This window comes from Colossoma macropomum, unplaced genomic scaffold (genome assembly GCF_904425465.1).
Source record: "Colossoma macropomum unplaced genomic scaffold, Colossoma_macropomum, whole genome shotgun sequence".
Taxonomy (NCBI): domain Eukaryota; kingdom Metazoa; phylum Chordata; class Actinopteri; order Characiformes; family Serrasalmidae; genus Colossoma; species Colossoma macropomum.
Genome location: NW_023494795.1, coordinates 3,230,978 through 3,248,792, shown reverse-complemented (window position 1 = coordinate 3,248,792; position 17,815 = coordinate 3,230,978). Strand labels below are relative to the sequence as shown.

General features: G+C 41.9%; 1 protein-coding gene across 3 annotated transcripts in view; it reads left to right on the top strand.

The window, feature by feature from the left end:
- Window positions 1-17,815, top strand: part of hivep2a (HIVEP zinc finger 2a) — a 140,295-nt gene that overhangs the window by 62,860 nt on the left and 59,620 nt on the right. Inside the window, exon 1 of one of the 3 annotated variants that reach the window (XM_036581213.1) lies at window positions 3,562-3,689. The exons of the other annotated variants lie outside the window; for them this stretch is intronic. The gene's annotated coding sequence lies outside the window, so the exon portion shown is untranslated. Of the gene's footprint in view, window positions 1-3,561; window positions 3,690-17,815 lie in introns of those variants that run through there. 3 annotated transcript variants of the gene reach the window in all.

The window sequence follows — 17,815 nt, the reverse complement described above, 5'->3', positions numbered from 1 at the left end:
TCCTGATTGGCTGATTTTCTGCAGGGCATTTCAAGAAATTAATACTTTGGTTTCCATCCAAAACTTAACAATGAATCACAAGCGCTACTGTACAACTTGCAGGGTACAATACAAGCATGATTCTATTATAAAATGAAACAAATTACAGACGTGTATTTTTATTGTCCTTATTTGAATGCCTAACCGACTCTCCGATGGTACTGGATATAGTGGAATCTGATTGGTTTGCAGTGGCTCCTGTTGCTTGTCTGTTTAGCAGAAAAATCCAATCTGTGTAGCCCGTAGTGTTAGCTAACTTGAATGTTTCTGAAAATACAGTTTGAAAAGAAAAAGCTTGAGCTGCCAAATATAGTGGACCAACTGTTTGTTCACTGTGGAGCCATTTACAAAATCAGACTCTGTTTGAATCCTGTCTCGTTTGTTTGATCCTACTGTAGAATGTGTCTTTGATTCTTCAGAAAAAAATAGGCCTGACATCCTCCAAGACGAAGGACTTATTCTACAACTATGGGTTTATGGATCCATACAAAATTTTATGACCTGGGCTTTGCAGCTGGTGTCTGCCTGGATAAACATGTACTAGAACATTGGGCCTCATTCACCAGTATCTTCCTAAGAGAAAGGTCCTAGAAAACAGTATGTTGTGTTCTTAAACCACGTAATTGTTCACAAGTAGATTCTGTTCTTACCTCAGAACAAATCCCAAATAAGAAAATGTTGTTCAGTATCAGATTCTTCATTAAAAACTGTGTAAGTAAGTTTTAAGAAGAAATTTCTGTAACACTTTCTATGAATGTCAACTTTGTAAGCACCTATAAACACATTCATAACATGTTATAATGCATTCATAAGACATTATAAACATGGCTATAAATATTTATAAAAATGTATTACACGTTATAGCCAGGCTTATTATGCATTATGAATTGTTAACATAATACATTATAAGTACTGATCATAACAAATTATAAGAGCTCATAAGTTGTATTAGTCCGCTCTAAGTGAAGCGTACTGTACTAAAGCCTCCTCCAGTGTTCAGAGTGAGGCTTCAAGTTGAAGTATTTACTGAAGGATTTACTGAAACACTAAAACATTCACAGTAAAGCACATTACAGGCTTCAAATGTCAGAGTTTAAACTAGAGCTGCCATCAGTGTTTTACCCAATGTGGGAAAGGTAATGTTCACCACCGTTAGCTTGGTATTTGTCTTTACTTTACGCTCTCCAAGCTGGGACTGACTTCTTTGGCACTGACATTATAACATGTCATTAACACTATTTATAATGCATTATATTAACAATTCATAATGTATAATAAACATGGCTATAAAGTGTAATTCATTTTTATAAATGTTTATAATCATGTTTATAATGCCGAATGAATGCATTATAACATGTTATGAATGTGTTTATAGATGCTTACAAATGTGACATTCATAGAAAGTGTTGCCATTTCTTCTTTAGAACGGTTGGTAAATGAGGCCCATCGTGTCTTTCCAGTTAAGGTACCAATGGCACACTTCATTTTAGCTTTGAAATCCTGTTGCTTTTACCACTGAAGCACATTGGTATATCTCAGTCTGCGCTGGGCCACAGATGGTAAATGATAGATGTGGCGTTTTGCCCACATGCAGAGGAAATACTTAACAAACCATACAACCCATTTTTAGACCAAGAGCAATCACATATTTGCATAGCAACTAAATATTGATCATGTGACCCCTTCTAAGCTTAAAAGGTCTTTCTAGATTTGCTGTTACACGTTACTTCCTGGCTTTATCATGGCGAGTTTGCGAGTGTTTCCATGGGGCCATGAATAGCAGATGAATAATTGATGTGTGGAGTATGTTGAGGAGACAAAAGAGCAGGAGAACATAGCAGAGAGCAGCCGTCAGAGCTCTCTCCATTTAGAGCAGATGATCCTCTTACCCTCGACTCAATGCAAAATGTAGTTTTGCACTCACATGTTTAATGTTTTTTATTGCTTGTCTTCTAAATTTTTTTCTGAATGTGTGATTAACTCTTTTATGGACTACTTTATAGTAATATAACATACATATAACAATGACTATGTTGTCGTTAACCTTTTCCCACCATTTATTCAGTAACACCCTCAGAACGCAGCCGTGCTCTAGGAGTTCGCTCATAGAACAAAACCTCTCCATGAACCCCCTTTTTGTCCCTGTAACAGAACCTTCTTTAGAAAGCGATAATGCACTGGTAAATGGTTTGCCTTATTTCCAAGGGATCTTGTTTCTCAGGGCTTTTTTTCAGCAGCATATACTATAATAGCATGAGGTTGCTCTGCAAGGATCACATGCTTATATGTAGCACCCCCGTCCCTGAGGGTGTTGTTTACAGTAAGGCTTGTTTAGACAGTGAATGTGAGCCCTAGAGGATCAGGTCTCAGTCCTTTGTGTTTTTTTTTCCTATGTATTTTTTTTCTGATTTTTTGTGCAGATTACATACAGGATCACAGCATCTCATACTGGCTACAGAGTCTCTGGAGGTCAACAAAGGTCAAGTACATTTAGTTGTGCAAATTGGATTCTATGAAAAGGGCCTACGCCTCTAGAACAGGGTTTCCAGGGTTTCCAGGGTTGATGGGAAGATGTTCATCTAGGGATTGCCCAGAGGTGTTGGCTACACCAGCTTTGGAGCAGCTCATGTATTTGAAGAGTAGTTCTGGGTACCTCTTCATTGCTCTACCAATGAGCAATGAATGAGGTTATAGGTTCTGTGCTTGAGGTTTGATGAGGCCAGCCATTGATTACTTGAGGGGCCATCCTGACTTAACATACAGTGAAGCTGAGCTAAATGACATAAAACTGCATAAATGTCCTCTGCAGTGGTGCCACCTCTTTCTTATGATCCTCTTATTCCTGCTGTTCCATCTGAGTGTCACTGACTGCTTTGTTGTTTGTTTTTGTTTTATTTTTTGTTTGTTTTTTTGTGGCCATAATCCCCTTACCAACGCCTGCATACTCCATCATCCACAAGTCAATCATATCAGTGTCCAGCCATCAAGGAATAGAAAGGAGAGGACACATCTGCAGAGGGATTTCGCAAGAATTAGCCTGGTGAACTATTTATAGCTCTGCTGGAGGGAGGGGAGAGCAGGGGAGGGCAGGAAGGGGAGGTGTTGCCATGTTGTTATGTCCTGCTCGGCACTCCATGGACAATCCCCGGGTCAAACGCGCTAAAGCCAGACCGCAGTTAAAACCGTGTTCTGATAAGGCTCTGTATTGTTATACATGCGCATGCTCATGCACTCAAACGGCAGCCTCAGTCTGCGTTTCGTTCCCTAAATGCTGCCTCTTTCTTGACCCTTCTATTTGCGGTCATGTCATGCTTTGGAAAATGTAAACTTCGTTTGTGAGAAAGCCCTGCGAGAAGCCAGCAAGAGGCGAGCAGACAGCGGGCCGCTGAAAAGTGCCTCTAAACGTAGTCTGTTGTATAATCCCTCTGGGGGCCCCCAGTGCTATTTTTGTTCCTGGATATGCGTCACGACTGGGTATTTTCTCTGGTGACTAGCTTACATCAGTAGGTCTCCTAGCATACGCTCTATCAGCGAGTGGCTACTGATTGATGGCCGTTTTGGCACTTGTATTCCCGACTTCCTAGAAAATGGACAAGGGGAGTTTCAGCCCGGAGGAATGCAGCGGATGACCGTGGAGCTGGTGAAGCCAGGTCGGTACGCAAATCTGTTTTTTTTCCCCGTTTTTACCCCTCCTTCTTCTGCTTCTCTCTCCGAGCGTCTGTAAAGCTTCTCTCGGAGTGGTGCTGTCTCTGTCCATGCGTTCAAAAGCTGACAGGGTGGCATAACAGGAAAGGCAGCAGCAGCGGTGAAGGATGGTTTTGTTATCAGGTAGGGAACTGTAGCAGGCAGTTTGCGGGCTGGGCTAGGCTGCAGTGGGCTGTCATAGCCAGCCGTGTCTCGGCTCTCCGTCTCTTCACATGGCTCGAACCCTGCATCCTCAGCTGGGATTGTTATCACTCTGCAGTCCGGATGTGTCTGTGTCTCTTGTTCACTTTTCTTTTCCTTTCTTTTGTGCTGCACTTCTAAGACCTTGGTCATCAGCCGGGGTTGTAGCAGAGCCTTTAGACACTCGGTTCAGTTCCAGCCTCAGCCTCTCCATGTAGCAGATACACAAGACAATGTCAGGTTTCTTGTCTGTAGTAGGACCGAGGAGAGAGGGGCAGTTAGTGCTGCTTTACAACAGTGGTTGTAAACAACTTCAGCCCTGGGAGCCCCATTTGTAACCTGCAGTTCCCCTTGTCCAGTAGCTCAGACAGGGCTTGATAATTACCTGATGACCTGGAGCAAGTGTGCCTTCAGGACTGGAGTTGAGAACCCTTGCTTTACAAGATGGTTCTCTGACTTCCTTAACCTTTCCCTCTACCAGAAACCCCTCAAAAATGCCAGCCTGGAATAATTTGTTGCATAAGGAAAAGGTCCTGTAGTGGACAGCATAGCAAAACACCACGTACACTCCAGGCACTGGCTTGTGTCTCCATCTCTTTGCCAGCAGAGAACTCCAGTTTGACAGTCAGTTCAAAGGTGCATTTTATTTCCGACAAGCTCATTTTCTATCGTGTCTTTGTGCACAATACTCCACTCATACACACAGATGCCTCTCCAACCCAGCTGCAGTGTTTCATGAGCATAGGGCAACCCTGGCATTGAGATTACAGTGACCTTGAGACAAGTCCGCAGCAGACCATTTGTGTCCTCACTTTCTTCCTTCCCTGCCTCCTGTGTGCCTGCGCAGAGGAGTCAGTCCTCATCTGATAGCTGTGGAATGAAGCTCGCCTCCTCCTCCAAGTTCACTAAAGCCTTTTCCATTCACAAATTCTCAGACGCTTCATAATCTCTGTGTGCCACTGCTGTCTGCAGCTGCAGCTCTGGCTCCCCTAGAAGCATTTCGGGGATCAAAAGCAAGGGAAGCTTACGCTAGGAAGTGGAGATCAAACCCGTAGCTATGAATATGCTGTGGTGAACTGCGGTGCGCTGACCTCTTACTCCAGGGTGATGCTCGGACCTGCCTGCCGAGGGGAACGCAATTATCTACCCAAGTAGGAGTAGCCCGGTGTGCCTGTAAAGGGAAAAAGCGACGAAAAGCAGAAAGTAGGAGCCCGGTAGCATGGCAGCCACGACACTTACAAGATTACATCTACTTCAAGTCAATACGGCTCTGTTCCCTTCATCAATTTTTCTGGGTTGGCAGTAGGACAAGAAATAATTGTGAGCAGGTTTTGGGGTGCTGCTGCTTGTTTTTCTGGTTGCTATTATTTGATTAGGCCCGAGGCTTGTTGTGGTCCGAATGTATGTGTGTGCACATTACAAACCCAGAAACCCTTCTAGGGGGTCTCAAACTTTGCTACTCTAATTTTCAGCGGACGTCAGGGGAAAATAGCGGCTGTGTTCTGCTAACCCGACTTTAGAAATTAAAGTCGATAAGAAATTATCAACAAATGACACTTCGCTTAATATTTTATTGAAAATGTTATTTCATAGAGTTATATTAACAAACTTTAGCCAGGCCTAGCAGCTTAGCAGTGGGGACCACCACAGTCACCACACTGCCACAGTAGCTACTGTGGTGGTTAAATTTCATGAATTACGGTAAAATCTGATTAGTTCCATAACCAAATGAAAGGCTCTGCTGAAAGGGAACACAAAAGTACACAAAAAATCTCCGAGGCAAGTGACCATAATGTGAAATGTTGTGGTCAGGGGCACCCGGCAGTAGGCGATGTCTACATTTGGTTGACACACATACATGTTTCAGCAGTTTTGGCCCAGGTTTTTGGCGCCAACAGATTGCACCATTTGTTGACTCACCATAGTTCTCTCAGGAGGTTTGAAAGCTCACCATACCGCCTTACAGCAAACTAAGCAACATGAATATAGGTGTGTACCACAATTTGAACTGCTTCTTATGTAATGGTAGCGCATAAGAGCTCATGGTGGCTTATCCTGTTTCACTGTAAGTGGACAAGCCATACACGGGTCAATGGAGCATAGATGGCAGTAGAAGAAGACTTCCTGTGCTTGTGAGAGCCAGTGAACCTGTCTGACCTCGCACTGGCTGTGTGGGAGATAATCAACGCATCTATGCTTCTCCCCCCACTTCCCTAAAGATTTCTCTCTTTCTGAATACTGTCTCTGTCTCCATGGCATCTTGAACTCAGTGAAAGAACTGTGGTCATTAGATCTGCCCAAGGGCAGATTTCAGAACAGTTTTCATGGCCTATTATGTAGTTAGCACTAATATGGTCAAAGAGTCACGTCTGTCACCAGATATTCGCATCATCCAGGAATAAATGTGAGTCAAGGCCGCATGTCACCATGAACCCTGATTGGTACCACAAGTCCAGTTGCTTGACTTACAATTACACCATTAGCATGTTTTGTTAGCATAAACATGACTTACTGTGGTGGATTCACTCAGACGTCAGTGTTAGGTGTTGAAGGCTTTTTTGAGTTCAGTAACCCGAGTGGTTTATTTACTGTAGTAATCTTAAATATGAACTAGTACCAGCTGTATAGTGACCAGTACTGTATATGGTCACATGTTGCCCATTTATCTTCCAGATTAACCCATTGGTTTAAGTCCTATGCTCAGGCAATATAACATCAGGCATGTCGTTTTCTTAGTTCTGCTGTGTTCTGGGAAGCATGACAAGTACATGAATCACTAGAACAGTGTGATCATTTCTTTTGCACTAGCTTTAGGCAGATGGTCCAATGAAAGTGACTGTGTTATTTTGGTCACAACTGACCAGCATTTGTTGTTCGAAAGATGCAAAAAAACAAGGCTCTCTTTTTCAGCAAGGCTGTCACCATGATATACAGATGACCAGATAGATGAATAATGTGCATAGTGCAGTTATCAACTGTACCTGATTATCAACTGCAAAGGTTACTTATGTTAGTATTAGAGTAGCACTGATGTCTTCAGTGTCATTAACTGCATGTTGTTTAATCACCCTTTATCAACCCTTTATTAACCCTTCATTAACCCTTTAGAAGCCTAGAAACATGACTTTTGCTTTGCTTTGCTGTTCAAAAGTATATCGCTGTTGGAAGAAAACCTCGTATCTTCAAAATGGTAACTTTACAGGGGAAGGAAAAAACCTACTTTACTTTTAATGTAAGTCAATGGAACCAGACATTTTTTCCAGGTAATTTTGGTCCATTTCTTTTGCTCCATTCATCATCAAATTTACACACAATGTAAAGAGTAACAGGTATTTTATGACAAAAATAGACATACAAGGTTTTCTTCCGACAGCAGTGATGTACTGAATTACATTAATTCCACTGACATTTGTTATGCCATAACCGTGACGTCTAAAGGTTAATAATAGCAGAGACAACAAGTTCATAGAAAAAAAAACCTTACAGGCAGCTTTTCATAATGGGCGCAAAGGCTTTCATTGAGAATTATCCTAGCCGGGGCTTGTGACGCAAATGCCACTGAATGTAGTGCCAGAGGACTGTGGAGGTGTGTGGCTGCTTGGACAGACCCTGACAGCCCCCCTTCCCTCTCTCCCAGTCAGACAGTGTGTCCACGGCCCGGCCTCTTGCTGGGCTAAGCCCTCCATGCCTTCTGTCGAGTGTCGGCCAGTGCCAGCACCGAAGCGGGAAAGAGGGCTGAAGCAGCCGGCTGCGGTCCAGCGGGCACGGACTGTCGGCCTTATCCTCCGTCACGGCAGGTAGCGGAGACAGAGGGAGAGAGAGAGAGGACGGAGAGGGAGGAGAGATTATGGATCGTCCCTGTGGAAGCGTTGGCGGTTTATTGGTCAAAGCTTTTTGTCTCAGCTGTGGGTGAATGTATGCGGATCCTGTTTGGGTGTAGCACAGTGCTCGGTGAGTGGCGAAGAGTTCCTGTGTAAACAGGAGGCAAGCTGGGGTGGGCAGGGCACTGGAGTCTGCTAATGTACTGTACAGTATGCGCCGTGTTGGTGTGTAACTGGTAAATCTTGCCCGTTAGCGGTGTGTTTGTGTGTGCTTGTTTTCATATATTTTTAGGATTATGTCTTGAAACCAGATGAAAAAACAGGAGAAACTGATGGCCCTGATTTTGTAAAGTGGTCATTTCCAAAAGCTATATGGTTAATTTTTCTCAAAATTGAAAGGATGTAACGTTTTCTTTTTGGTTACACAGATTCAGGTCATGCTCATTACGACTCGATGGTCACATATAGACGATAGATATGGAACATACAGTACTGTGCAGAAGACAGCCTGTTCCCAATGGTTTCACTGGCTTTGTTACCCTTTAAAGAGACACTAACGTTTACACAAGCAACTGCCCAAACACATCTTGGCTGCCTTGCTAATTTATATTAATATCTAAAATGGCTAAAGGAGATCTTTCTGCGGAGATAATATGTGAGATAGAAAAAACGGGACTCCTAACAACTGTGCAAGACATGGCAGGCCACCAAATGGTGACCAGATAAACAGATAAACAATACCTAAAGCTTTCATCTTTGAGAGAGAGGAGAAAATCAAGCAGCTCCACATCGGAAAAGAACCACACGTGTTTCTGTTCATCCTTCCGCTGTGAGAAAGCTCAACACCTTGAGTCAGAAAGGATGTGTAGCTGTCAAGAAACCGTTACTGAGAAAAGAAAATAGAAAAAAAAAAAAAAATTGCACAAGAAGGAGGTTTTGTGAAATGATGAGTCTGAATTTGTTATTGGAATTACTGTGATCATAAAGGCAGAAAATGCATCCAACTTCTAAGACTGAACTTTGGAGGTGTGGAAAAAATATATTCTTTGAAGAACTGGATGTTAGTCTCCTGCAAAGTGTAGAAACTGTTATAAAGGCGAAGCGTGGACACTCTAGATACTAAAATACCAAAAAAATGATATAATATTTTGTTGTTGAGGCTTCTATGTAATCTTTTGTTAAATATACATTTTCTGTTTTTTTTCTAACTACAATAAACTTGTACTTAATTGCCATTTCAACCAAAAATTAAATAAATGAAAGGGTGGTCTTTGTCTTTTGCATAGTACTGACCCAGCGTCCTGACATCGTATAAAAATGTGTGTGTGTGTGTGTGTGTTTATGGAGCAAGTACAGTGGCCAGGCCCAGTGTGTGGGCTGAGCTCAGGAAGTGGGCAGGCAGGCATGTGGCCCTCTGCCACTGGAGCCCCAGGGCCCCTATCACAGATGGCCCAGTGACACTAGCACAAGCCTCAGGTCAGCTGAGACTACAGAGCGAGAGAGAGAGAGAGAGAGAGAGAAAGAGAGAGAGAGAGGAAGGGAGGGAGGCAGGCTGCTATCTTTTTGATGAAAAGAAAGAATGAAAAACAGCCTATTGTCTGGATGAGGCCGAGGCATGGGGTGAGGCATCTTGGCTTTCGCTCAGGTGAGAGGCCATGAAGTACTGGCAAATAAAAGAGCAATTTTAGTGGAAGACAAGTGGGATTTGGAGTATATGCGGAGAGGTGGGCTGGGTTTGACTCCATGCAGAGGCGAGAGAGAGAGAGCGGCCAGGAAAGCGGTGGATTTTGTTCCATAGCGTAATGGGTGAACTGCAGGTGAGACCACCTGTCTCCACTGGCTCGGGCTACCCACGTTCCTGGCAGCCTCCGCACATGAGAAAATCTGCTCGCCACGGTGGAGATTCACAGTAAAACAATGTCATATTTGTATCAGGTACAGCTAATCCCACTTCGGATATGAGGTGAAACAACTTATCACCAGCCAGTCATGAAATATGACTTAAAATTAGTCTCATGATCCACATTTTACCTTATTATGGATACAGTGAAATGCTAAATGCACCTTCCAAAAGCAGAAGCCACCAGAGGGTCCAGACTTTCATCACATTCATCTGTAACTTAAAGAGGAATTCCACTGATTTTTTCAAAATCTCTGTATTATTCAGTGATTGAGATGTAAACGGAGTCATAAAGAGTGGTTTGATGTGAAGACCTTTAAAACCAGCAGTAAATGTACACGTGTGTTCTGAGTTTACAGATATTTATAATGTTTATAATGTTGATGTTGGTAAAGTCAGGAAGAAGAACATTTTCTTTGGGCATGATTTTGCCTCATAACACCCTTTATATACATTTTATTTTATCTATTTTAAAACATCTTGAAACGCTGTCTTGAGCATCAGGCGATCTGTAAGGAGATCTTTTTGATTGTCTGGTTGACGTCTGGTTCCTATCACCACCACTGTGAACAATTCTGACTCGGTACATTTCTCTAGAACGGAGCGTTTCACACCAAACCACTCTGAATGACTTCTTAAACATTTATGTATGCAGAAAGTAGAAAAATTGGTGGTATTCCCTTTATGAAAAGCCCATTCAGTTTGCACTGTAGTTCGCATAGTTGCTGAATAATAAAATTAAATAATTAACTTAGAATATTTAGATTTTTAAGCAGTTAAACTAAGCAGTGTAATTCTGAACTGACCATAAAAGTGTTTTTAATTTATAAAAGTAAACGATGTCTTTATTCACAAGTGTAGAGCAGCAAATGTAGTAAACTTGTAATGATTATAATAGTTTGTATCACCTACCACTACTTAAATTACGTTTGATGTCTCTGATTGAGCTTTATGCCCCTCCAACCTTTACGCCACAACCTGCTGTCGCCAGGTTCACCATCGCACAAGCTGCGATTTGATTATATATTTTTTTGGTTAAATCAAGGTCAGTCGCACCTCCGTGATCTCTGGCATGGCCGAGTTTCCATCTGCTCTTCACCCATCTTCCTCTTAGTTCCAGGAAAGACTGCTGCCCTGATCATTAAAGGCTGGAAAAACCGGCACCGGGCTTACTCACTCAGGCAGGTGGCCTATGCCTGCTCACACTGTCGTCACACCGGCCTCAGATTTCTTTTCAACCCCCTCAAACAGCAGACTTATTATTTGATTTCTAAAATTAACCCTTAGAAGTTTAGTTATTCCATCATTTTGTTGTTCTGTTTATATCAATTACACAATGACACAGTTTATTATATAGGTAATCGAGTGAATGAGTGCGCGTGTGCATTTGATTTACATTGTGTTTCGCTGGGTTGGACTCAGAGTTTCTGACCATTTTTTATTTATTTTATTATTATTTAAGTCATAAAATGACAAAAACAGCAAAATTGTTTTTCTTTCCCCAAGATAAAACTGAACAACAGTAAGATTTCGTCAAATTCAAGTCATTATGAACTTTTTGCTGTTGTTGCTGTAGAAAATCTCGAATCTCAAAAATGGTAACTTTACAGGAAAAGGAAAAAAACCTACTTTACTTTTAATGGAAGTCAATGGAACCAGACTTTTTTACGAGTCATTTTGGTCCCTTTCTTCATGATATTTACACACAGTATAAAGGGCAACAGGTGTTTTCAAATTATGTCAAAAACTGAAAAGCAACAAAAATGGAGATACGAGGTTTTGTTCTGACAGCATTCATTCTGAGGACAGATATGGTGTATATGGCATTGATTTCTTAAAGTTTCAAATTCTCTGCTTGTTTCACTGAGCTATGAGAGAGAAATATCAATACGGCATTATAAACATGATTATAAACATTTATAAAATTGAATTACACTGGATTACACTTTATAGCCATGTTTATTATACATTATGAATTGTTAATATAATGCATTATAAGTAGTGTTGATAACATGTTATACTGTCAGTGCCAAAGAAGTCAGTCCCAGCTTGGAGAGCGTAAAGTAAAGACAAATACCAAGCTAACGGTGGTGTACATTACCTTTCCCACATTGGGTAAAACACTGATGGCAGCTCTAGTTTAAACTCTGACATTTGAAGCCTGTAATGTGCTTTACTGTGAATGTTTTAGTGTTTCAGTAAATCCTTCAGTAAATACTTCAACTTGAAGCCTCACTCTGAACACTGGAGGAGGCTTTAGTACAGTACGCTTCACTTTACTTAGAGCGGACAAATACCACTTATGAGCTCTTATAATTTGTTATGATCAGTACTTATAATGCATTATGTTAATAATTCATAGTACATAATAAACATGGCTATAATGTATAATGTGTTGGATGAGTAACAGGGGCTGACTCTTTGGATATAAGCTAAAGCTACAGCTAACTGCTACAACTCTGGCTGCTAATGAGGACTCATTGTCTTGCCTAAGGTGTTTTTCTTCTCAGTGGATGATGTGTTAGCCTAGTTAGTGATAAAGCCGGACTTCCACCTTCTAAATCACATCGTTAACAATGCGTGCTTGACAATGCGCTTACATTCAGACACCCTTGTTTCTCAGAGGTAGTCCAATATAATATGCTTACCTGAAAGCAGTGTTGCACTGTACTGCTGGTGTGTGTGTAGTTTCTCTGTCTTCCTGTGATAAAACCAGTAACCTGAATAGTGATTTCAGCATTCGAATGCTGGCGCTTCAAACAGGTTAACCAAGTACTTGAGTACTTGCACATCCTTGGTACGTTATGTAGTTAAGATAGTAAGGCACTGAAAGGCCCAATCCCATTTCACCCCTCACCCCTACCACTCAGCCCTTACCCCTCTGTTTTGTGTGTTCGTGTCGAGGGGTAGGGGCTCCAGATTCCTGTTGAGATAGAGGGGTAGGGTGAAGTGTTAGAGCTTCATGACCCTCCAAATGGAGATTTTTCAGAGACACTCCAAACAGAGTGATATGAGAAAAAAAGAAAAACCGGCGAGACAGCTGAACAAGAGACCAAAGAAACACACAAATGTGAGAATTTTCTCCATTAAAAAAATATATTAATCTTTATATTATCTTAGTTTAATGTCTTTTCGATGTATTATGGTTGTTTTCTTCATAACAAGCATAAAAAATCACTAATAGCATGCTAATGTCTCAGTAGCTAGCTAGATTAATTACCGGTTCCACCTTAAATAGTCCAGCAGTTCTGACACCTGAAGCTCTAGAATGTAACTGCTGCTCCATTTAAGGTGGAACGGGAAAATTCGAACAAGAATCTGGTGAATATCTGACTTCAGCTTCATATCACTGAAGAATTAGGGGTGGGTGATAATAAATAATTGCCCCCCTCTTTGAAGGCATATGATGCCCTAAATGTAACTAAAGACCAGCAGTGAGGAGCTGAACTTTACCCTCCTCTGCTGTCACTGCAGACTGGCAGGGTCGCCTACAGAGCAGCGCTGGTAGCTGTTAATGAAGTGATGTGTTTTTTTATTTGAGGGTCCCATTTCAGAGGGAAGATTTCAACCACTACCCCTTCAAACTCAGTTCCAAGGGGCAAGATGACACTCGAAAACAAGCGGTAGGGGTAAAAACAAGAAATGGGACTGGGCCGAAGTGTGGATGCATAGTTTAAGGGGTTAACAAACCTAGCTCTCCTAAACCATAGCTTTCTGAGGGCAATAAAATCGCCCCTCCTTTCCTTCCACAGCCCTTTTATGATTCTTCACCTTCCAAAAGGAGGTTTGCACCAGCTTTTTGTCGGCAGGCCTAATAGGCTAGAGTGAGAAGCAGCAGACGGAGGGAAAGAAAGAGCCTGAGTTTGCCTCACTGTGCCCCTCTGCGCTGCTGTAAACGCACAGAAGAGAATGGCTCTGCTTCCTTTCAGCTGCTGAGGCAGGGTGAAGGCTGCGGTGGTATTTTTAGCCGCTGAATGGAAAGGAGCCGTCGGCTGAGTCAGGCAGAGGGACGGAGAGAGAGCTGAGATGGATGGAAGGAGGTAGTGACAACAAAAGGCGTGGGGTAGGAGCAGAGGTGGGAGCGGTGGGTCGCCCAAGATGAGGCTGCACTGCTCTATTTAAAAACCGCAGGAGATTGCAAGTGCTGCCATGGGGTGTACGTGTGTGTGTGTGTGTGTGTGTGTGTGAGAGAGAGAGAGAGAGAGAGAGAGAGATGGAGTGTGTGAGTGAACAGAGAGGAGGAAATAAGAAACCGCCTCTAGCATCGTACTTCTCATTACACTGCCATCCGGTCCAACCACACACTGCATCAAGCACGACAGCGAGGACAGCCGTCCACAGTGACACTTTATCCTGAAGCTTTCTCTCTCTGTGATTCCAGGGGAGAAGCTAACGCACACCTTTCCAAAGTTGCACTCTTTAAAGGGGAATTCCAGTCAAAATTTCAGTGTAGTTGAACGGCTAAGATGTGAACTCATTCAGAGTGGTCTGATGTGAAAGTCTCCGTTGTCGAGAAACATACTCACATCACAGTGGTGGTGATAGGAACCAGGCGTCCACCTCTAAAAGCTCCCTCTGAGGAAGTTATTACATGAAATGGTTACGAAAATGCTGCCTGATGTCTAAGACATTGTTTTTTATGATAATTTTGAGATCAGGGTTTTTTAAATCCATTTATGACAGAGGGGTACATGCATCATCAGTACATTTAAAACTCATTAATTAAACTCTTTTAACTCTTTATTTTAAAGAATTCTGAGTAGGTTCCTCTAGAACAGAGTATTTCCTATCAAACCACACTGAGTGACTTTGTTTACATCTCAGCCACTGAATTATGCAGAACTTTGCTGGATTTCCCAGGTTCTAAATGGGTTCTTTAGAATTGAGAGTCTTTAGAAGCCACTAAAAAGTTCCCCAGAGAACATTTGAGTGGATAATTATTTGAAGAAACATATTTGAAGATCTTGGCATTAAAAGAACCTTCCACATAACATAAAGGTTCTACACTAATCAAAGGTTATTCTCCACCATACGTCCAATGCAAGAACCATTATTTTTAAGACGGTACCTGTCTGGTTCCTTTCACTGCTCACACCAGCCCATGTTTAAGAAGCATCTCAGAGTAAGAGCACTGATCTGAGACCAGGCCTCATCAGTTCATGCAGTCCTATACAGTCTTATGTATAAAGCTGGGACTGAATGTAGATCAGCATTCTTACTCTGATCATTGAGTGTGTTTACATGCACTCAATAATCTGATCATAATCAGATTTCTGCAGTTATTTGTTTTTTCAAATGGTCATATAAACAGCACACTCTGATCTAGAAATCCGATTAAGAAATCTGATAAAGAGGCTGGATTTTACCTCAGTAATCTGATTTCTCAGTGCATGTGAACTCTTACTCTGATTTCTTTCGGATTTCTCAGTCTGCACATGCGCAAGAACAGACTGCGGTACCAGAAATAAGCGAGCGGTGTTGCCGCGAGACGCAGAAAAACACTTTTGGAGCGACGCTGAAACCAAACACGAAATAAAGGATTTAAATATTCTTCATCTTCTAGATGATGTATGTTTATATTTTCAGGGAAAGTCACACAATGTTTAAAAAAAAGCTGTGACATGAAGTTTTACATTATGTTTACGTCACGTCTTCTTCTGTGAGTTTATTGGCTGGTTGTAAAGCAGAAATCCGATTACTGTCTGACTCATGTAGACCCGGAGTTTCCCCATTATCTGTTTACTCAAGTTTGTTGATCAGATTACTGGCAAAATTTGATTTTCTGCCGTTATCGGAGTATTAAGTGCATGTAAACACACTCAGTGTGATAATAATGCACTGAAAAAAGCATTAGATTAAAATACGGGTCACACTTTATTTGGATGGTCCCCTATAGATGATCTACAGATACTTATATCATTAACAAACTTTCTGGTGATTTTTAACAACAGTAAGGTCAGGGTTAGGTTTAGGTTTTGCCTTGGGGTTGTGGTTAGTGTTAGGTTTAGGATTAGGAATAGATTTAGTGGAATTTTTCACACACACCTTCAAGTTCAGTTGCATTGTATAGATCCTTAGTTGAATGTTAGTTGAAGATAAACTGAGCATCTACAGTGGACCATCCAAATAAAGTGTTACCAAAATATGTGTTTAAATATGATGTTTCCACATAAAATATTCCATCAAAACAGTTATTGCCAAACATAAATGATGTACACATATGAATGAAGTAAATTCAGTGCATCTCTTTTCATTGTGAACGTCAATGCTAGTCACATAACATAGTATTGAGTATCTCTGAGACGCAGATCATAAAAAGGGACAGAGAACATGGTGAAAGAGAGACATTGGGAGTAGACTGACATGAGTAATCTCTCCTATGTGCAAATTACATGCTTTCAAAGGACGTGACCTGACAGCGCACAGCATGTAAAGCTATTAGAGGAAAGATTTTTTTCTTGAAATTCCAGTTTCTGGACTACTTACTTGTTATACCATCAATAGTGAGGAGTAATGTTCACATTTGTGTACGTCTCATTCTTGGACTTGCAAGTGGCAATAAAAGAAGTTACCTTCTGCTTTTAAAAGTGCAATAAGTCAAATTTTAATTAGCTGTTAGTTTGATAGACACTTTGAGGAACATTAAGGGGAAATGACTGAATTAGAGCTGCGCTTACTTTACCCAAAAAAACAAAAACCGGGTTACTGTTGCATTTAAAGCTGCTCCAGCCGTCGAGCTTGAACGAGAAGTCTGAAAGAGTGGGTGAGAGATGGCGGCTCTCCACATGCAGCAGGGTCACTGTAAGTGCAGGGCAGACTGCACAGATATAATAAACAGAGAGAGAGAGAGAGAGAGAGAATGAGAAAGTGAGAGACAGCGCGAGAGTCAGACATAGTGAGAGTCGGAAAGAGAGAGACAATGAGAAATTGAGAGAGACAGTGAAAGACACTGAAAAAAGGAGACAAGGTGAGAAAGTGAAAAAGAAAGAGGGAGGAGAGAGAAAAAGACTGAGAAAAAGAGACAGTGACAGAGGGTGAGAGGGGAGTGAGAGACAGTGGAGAGAGGAGAGAAAGACTGAGAAAAAGAGACTATGTGAGAGAGAGAGAGACAGAGAGAAAAGAAAGAGACAGTGAGAGAGTGAGAGATAGTGAGAGACAGAAGAGAGACAAAGGCAAAGACAATAAGAAATTGAGAGAGAGAGTGAGAGACATTGAAAACGAGACACATGGTGAGAGAGTAAAAAAGAAAGAGACTGAGAAAGAGACAGTGACAGAAAGAGAGAGAAGAGTGAGATACTGTGGAAGGGAAGCAGAGAGAGAAAAGAGAAAGAGTGAGGAAAAGGAGAGACTGCGAGACAGAGAAAAGAGAAAATGTAAGTGAGAGAGAGAGATAGAGAAAGAGAGAGAGAAACGACAGACGGTGAGAGAGTGAAAGAGAGACAATGAGAAAGTGACAGACAGCGAGAGAGTGAGAGACGGAAGAGAGGCAGAAAGCGAGGAGAGAAAGACTATGAAAAAGAGAGACTGTGTGAGTCAGAGAAAAAAGAATATGCAAGAGACAGAGAGAGAGAGAGAAAATTAGTGAGAGAGAATAAGAGAAAGCCTGAGAGGGAAAGAGCGAGAGAGGGGAGAGAGTGAGAAACAGATAAAGACAGCATGAAGAAAAGAGAAAGAGAGAGAGAGAGACAGTGAGAGAGAGAGAGAGAGACGGTGAGTGTCTGCAACCACCCGAACAGGCACAGCAAACAAAGGCAGCGCAGGAAGCCATTCAGCGGCTGCAAGAAACCAGATCTTTATTTGGTTTCTGTCGGCGTTTATCACCCGTGGAAACGGCCGAGGCCAGCCAGGTCGGAGAATGAGAAGAGTCACCTCGGGAGAGGAGGAGGCTGTAACGTCAGAGCAGGAGAATTTGGATGTAGTTAATTCAACAAAGCCTGAAATCCCTCAAGCGCAAGCTGAAATAGACAGTCCCAGTCAAAAACCACACAGGACTCAGAGGAGAAAGAAACATGAGTCAGATTCAAAATCCTGAACAGAAACAAAAACATAAACGTTCCAAAGATCAGAGAGCAAAGCGTGGGGGGTGCAAACGCACAGGAAATAATAGCGGAGCAGAATAGACAGAACGTAAATGTGACGGTACGTCACGAGGAGAAAGAGGAACTGACCC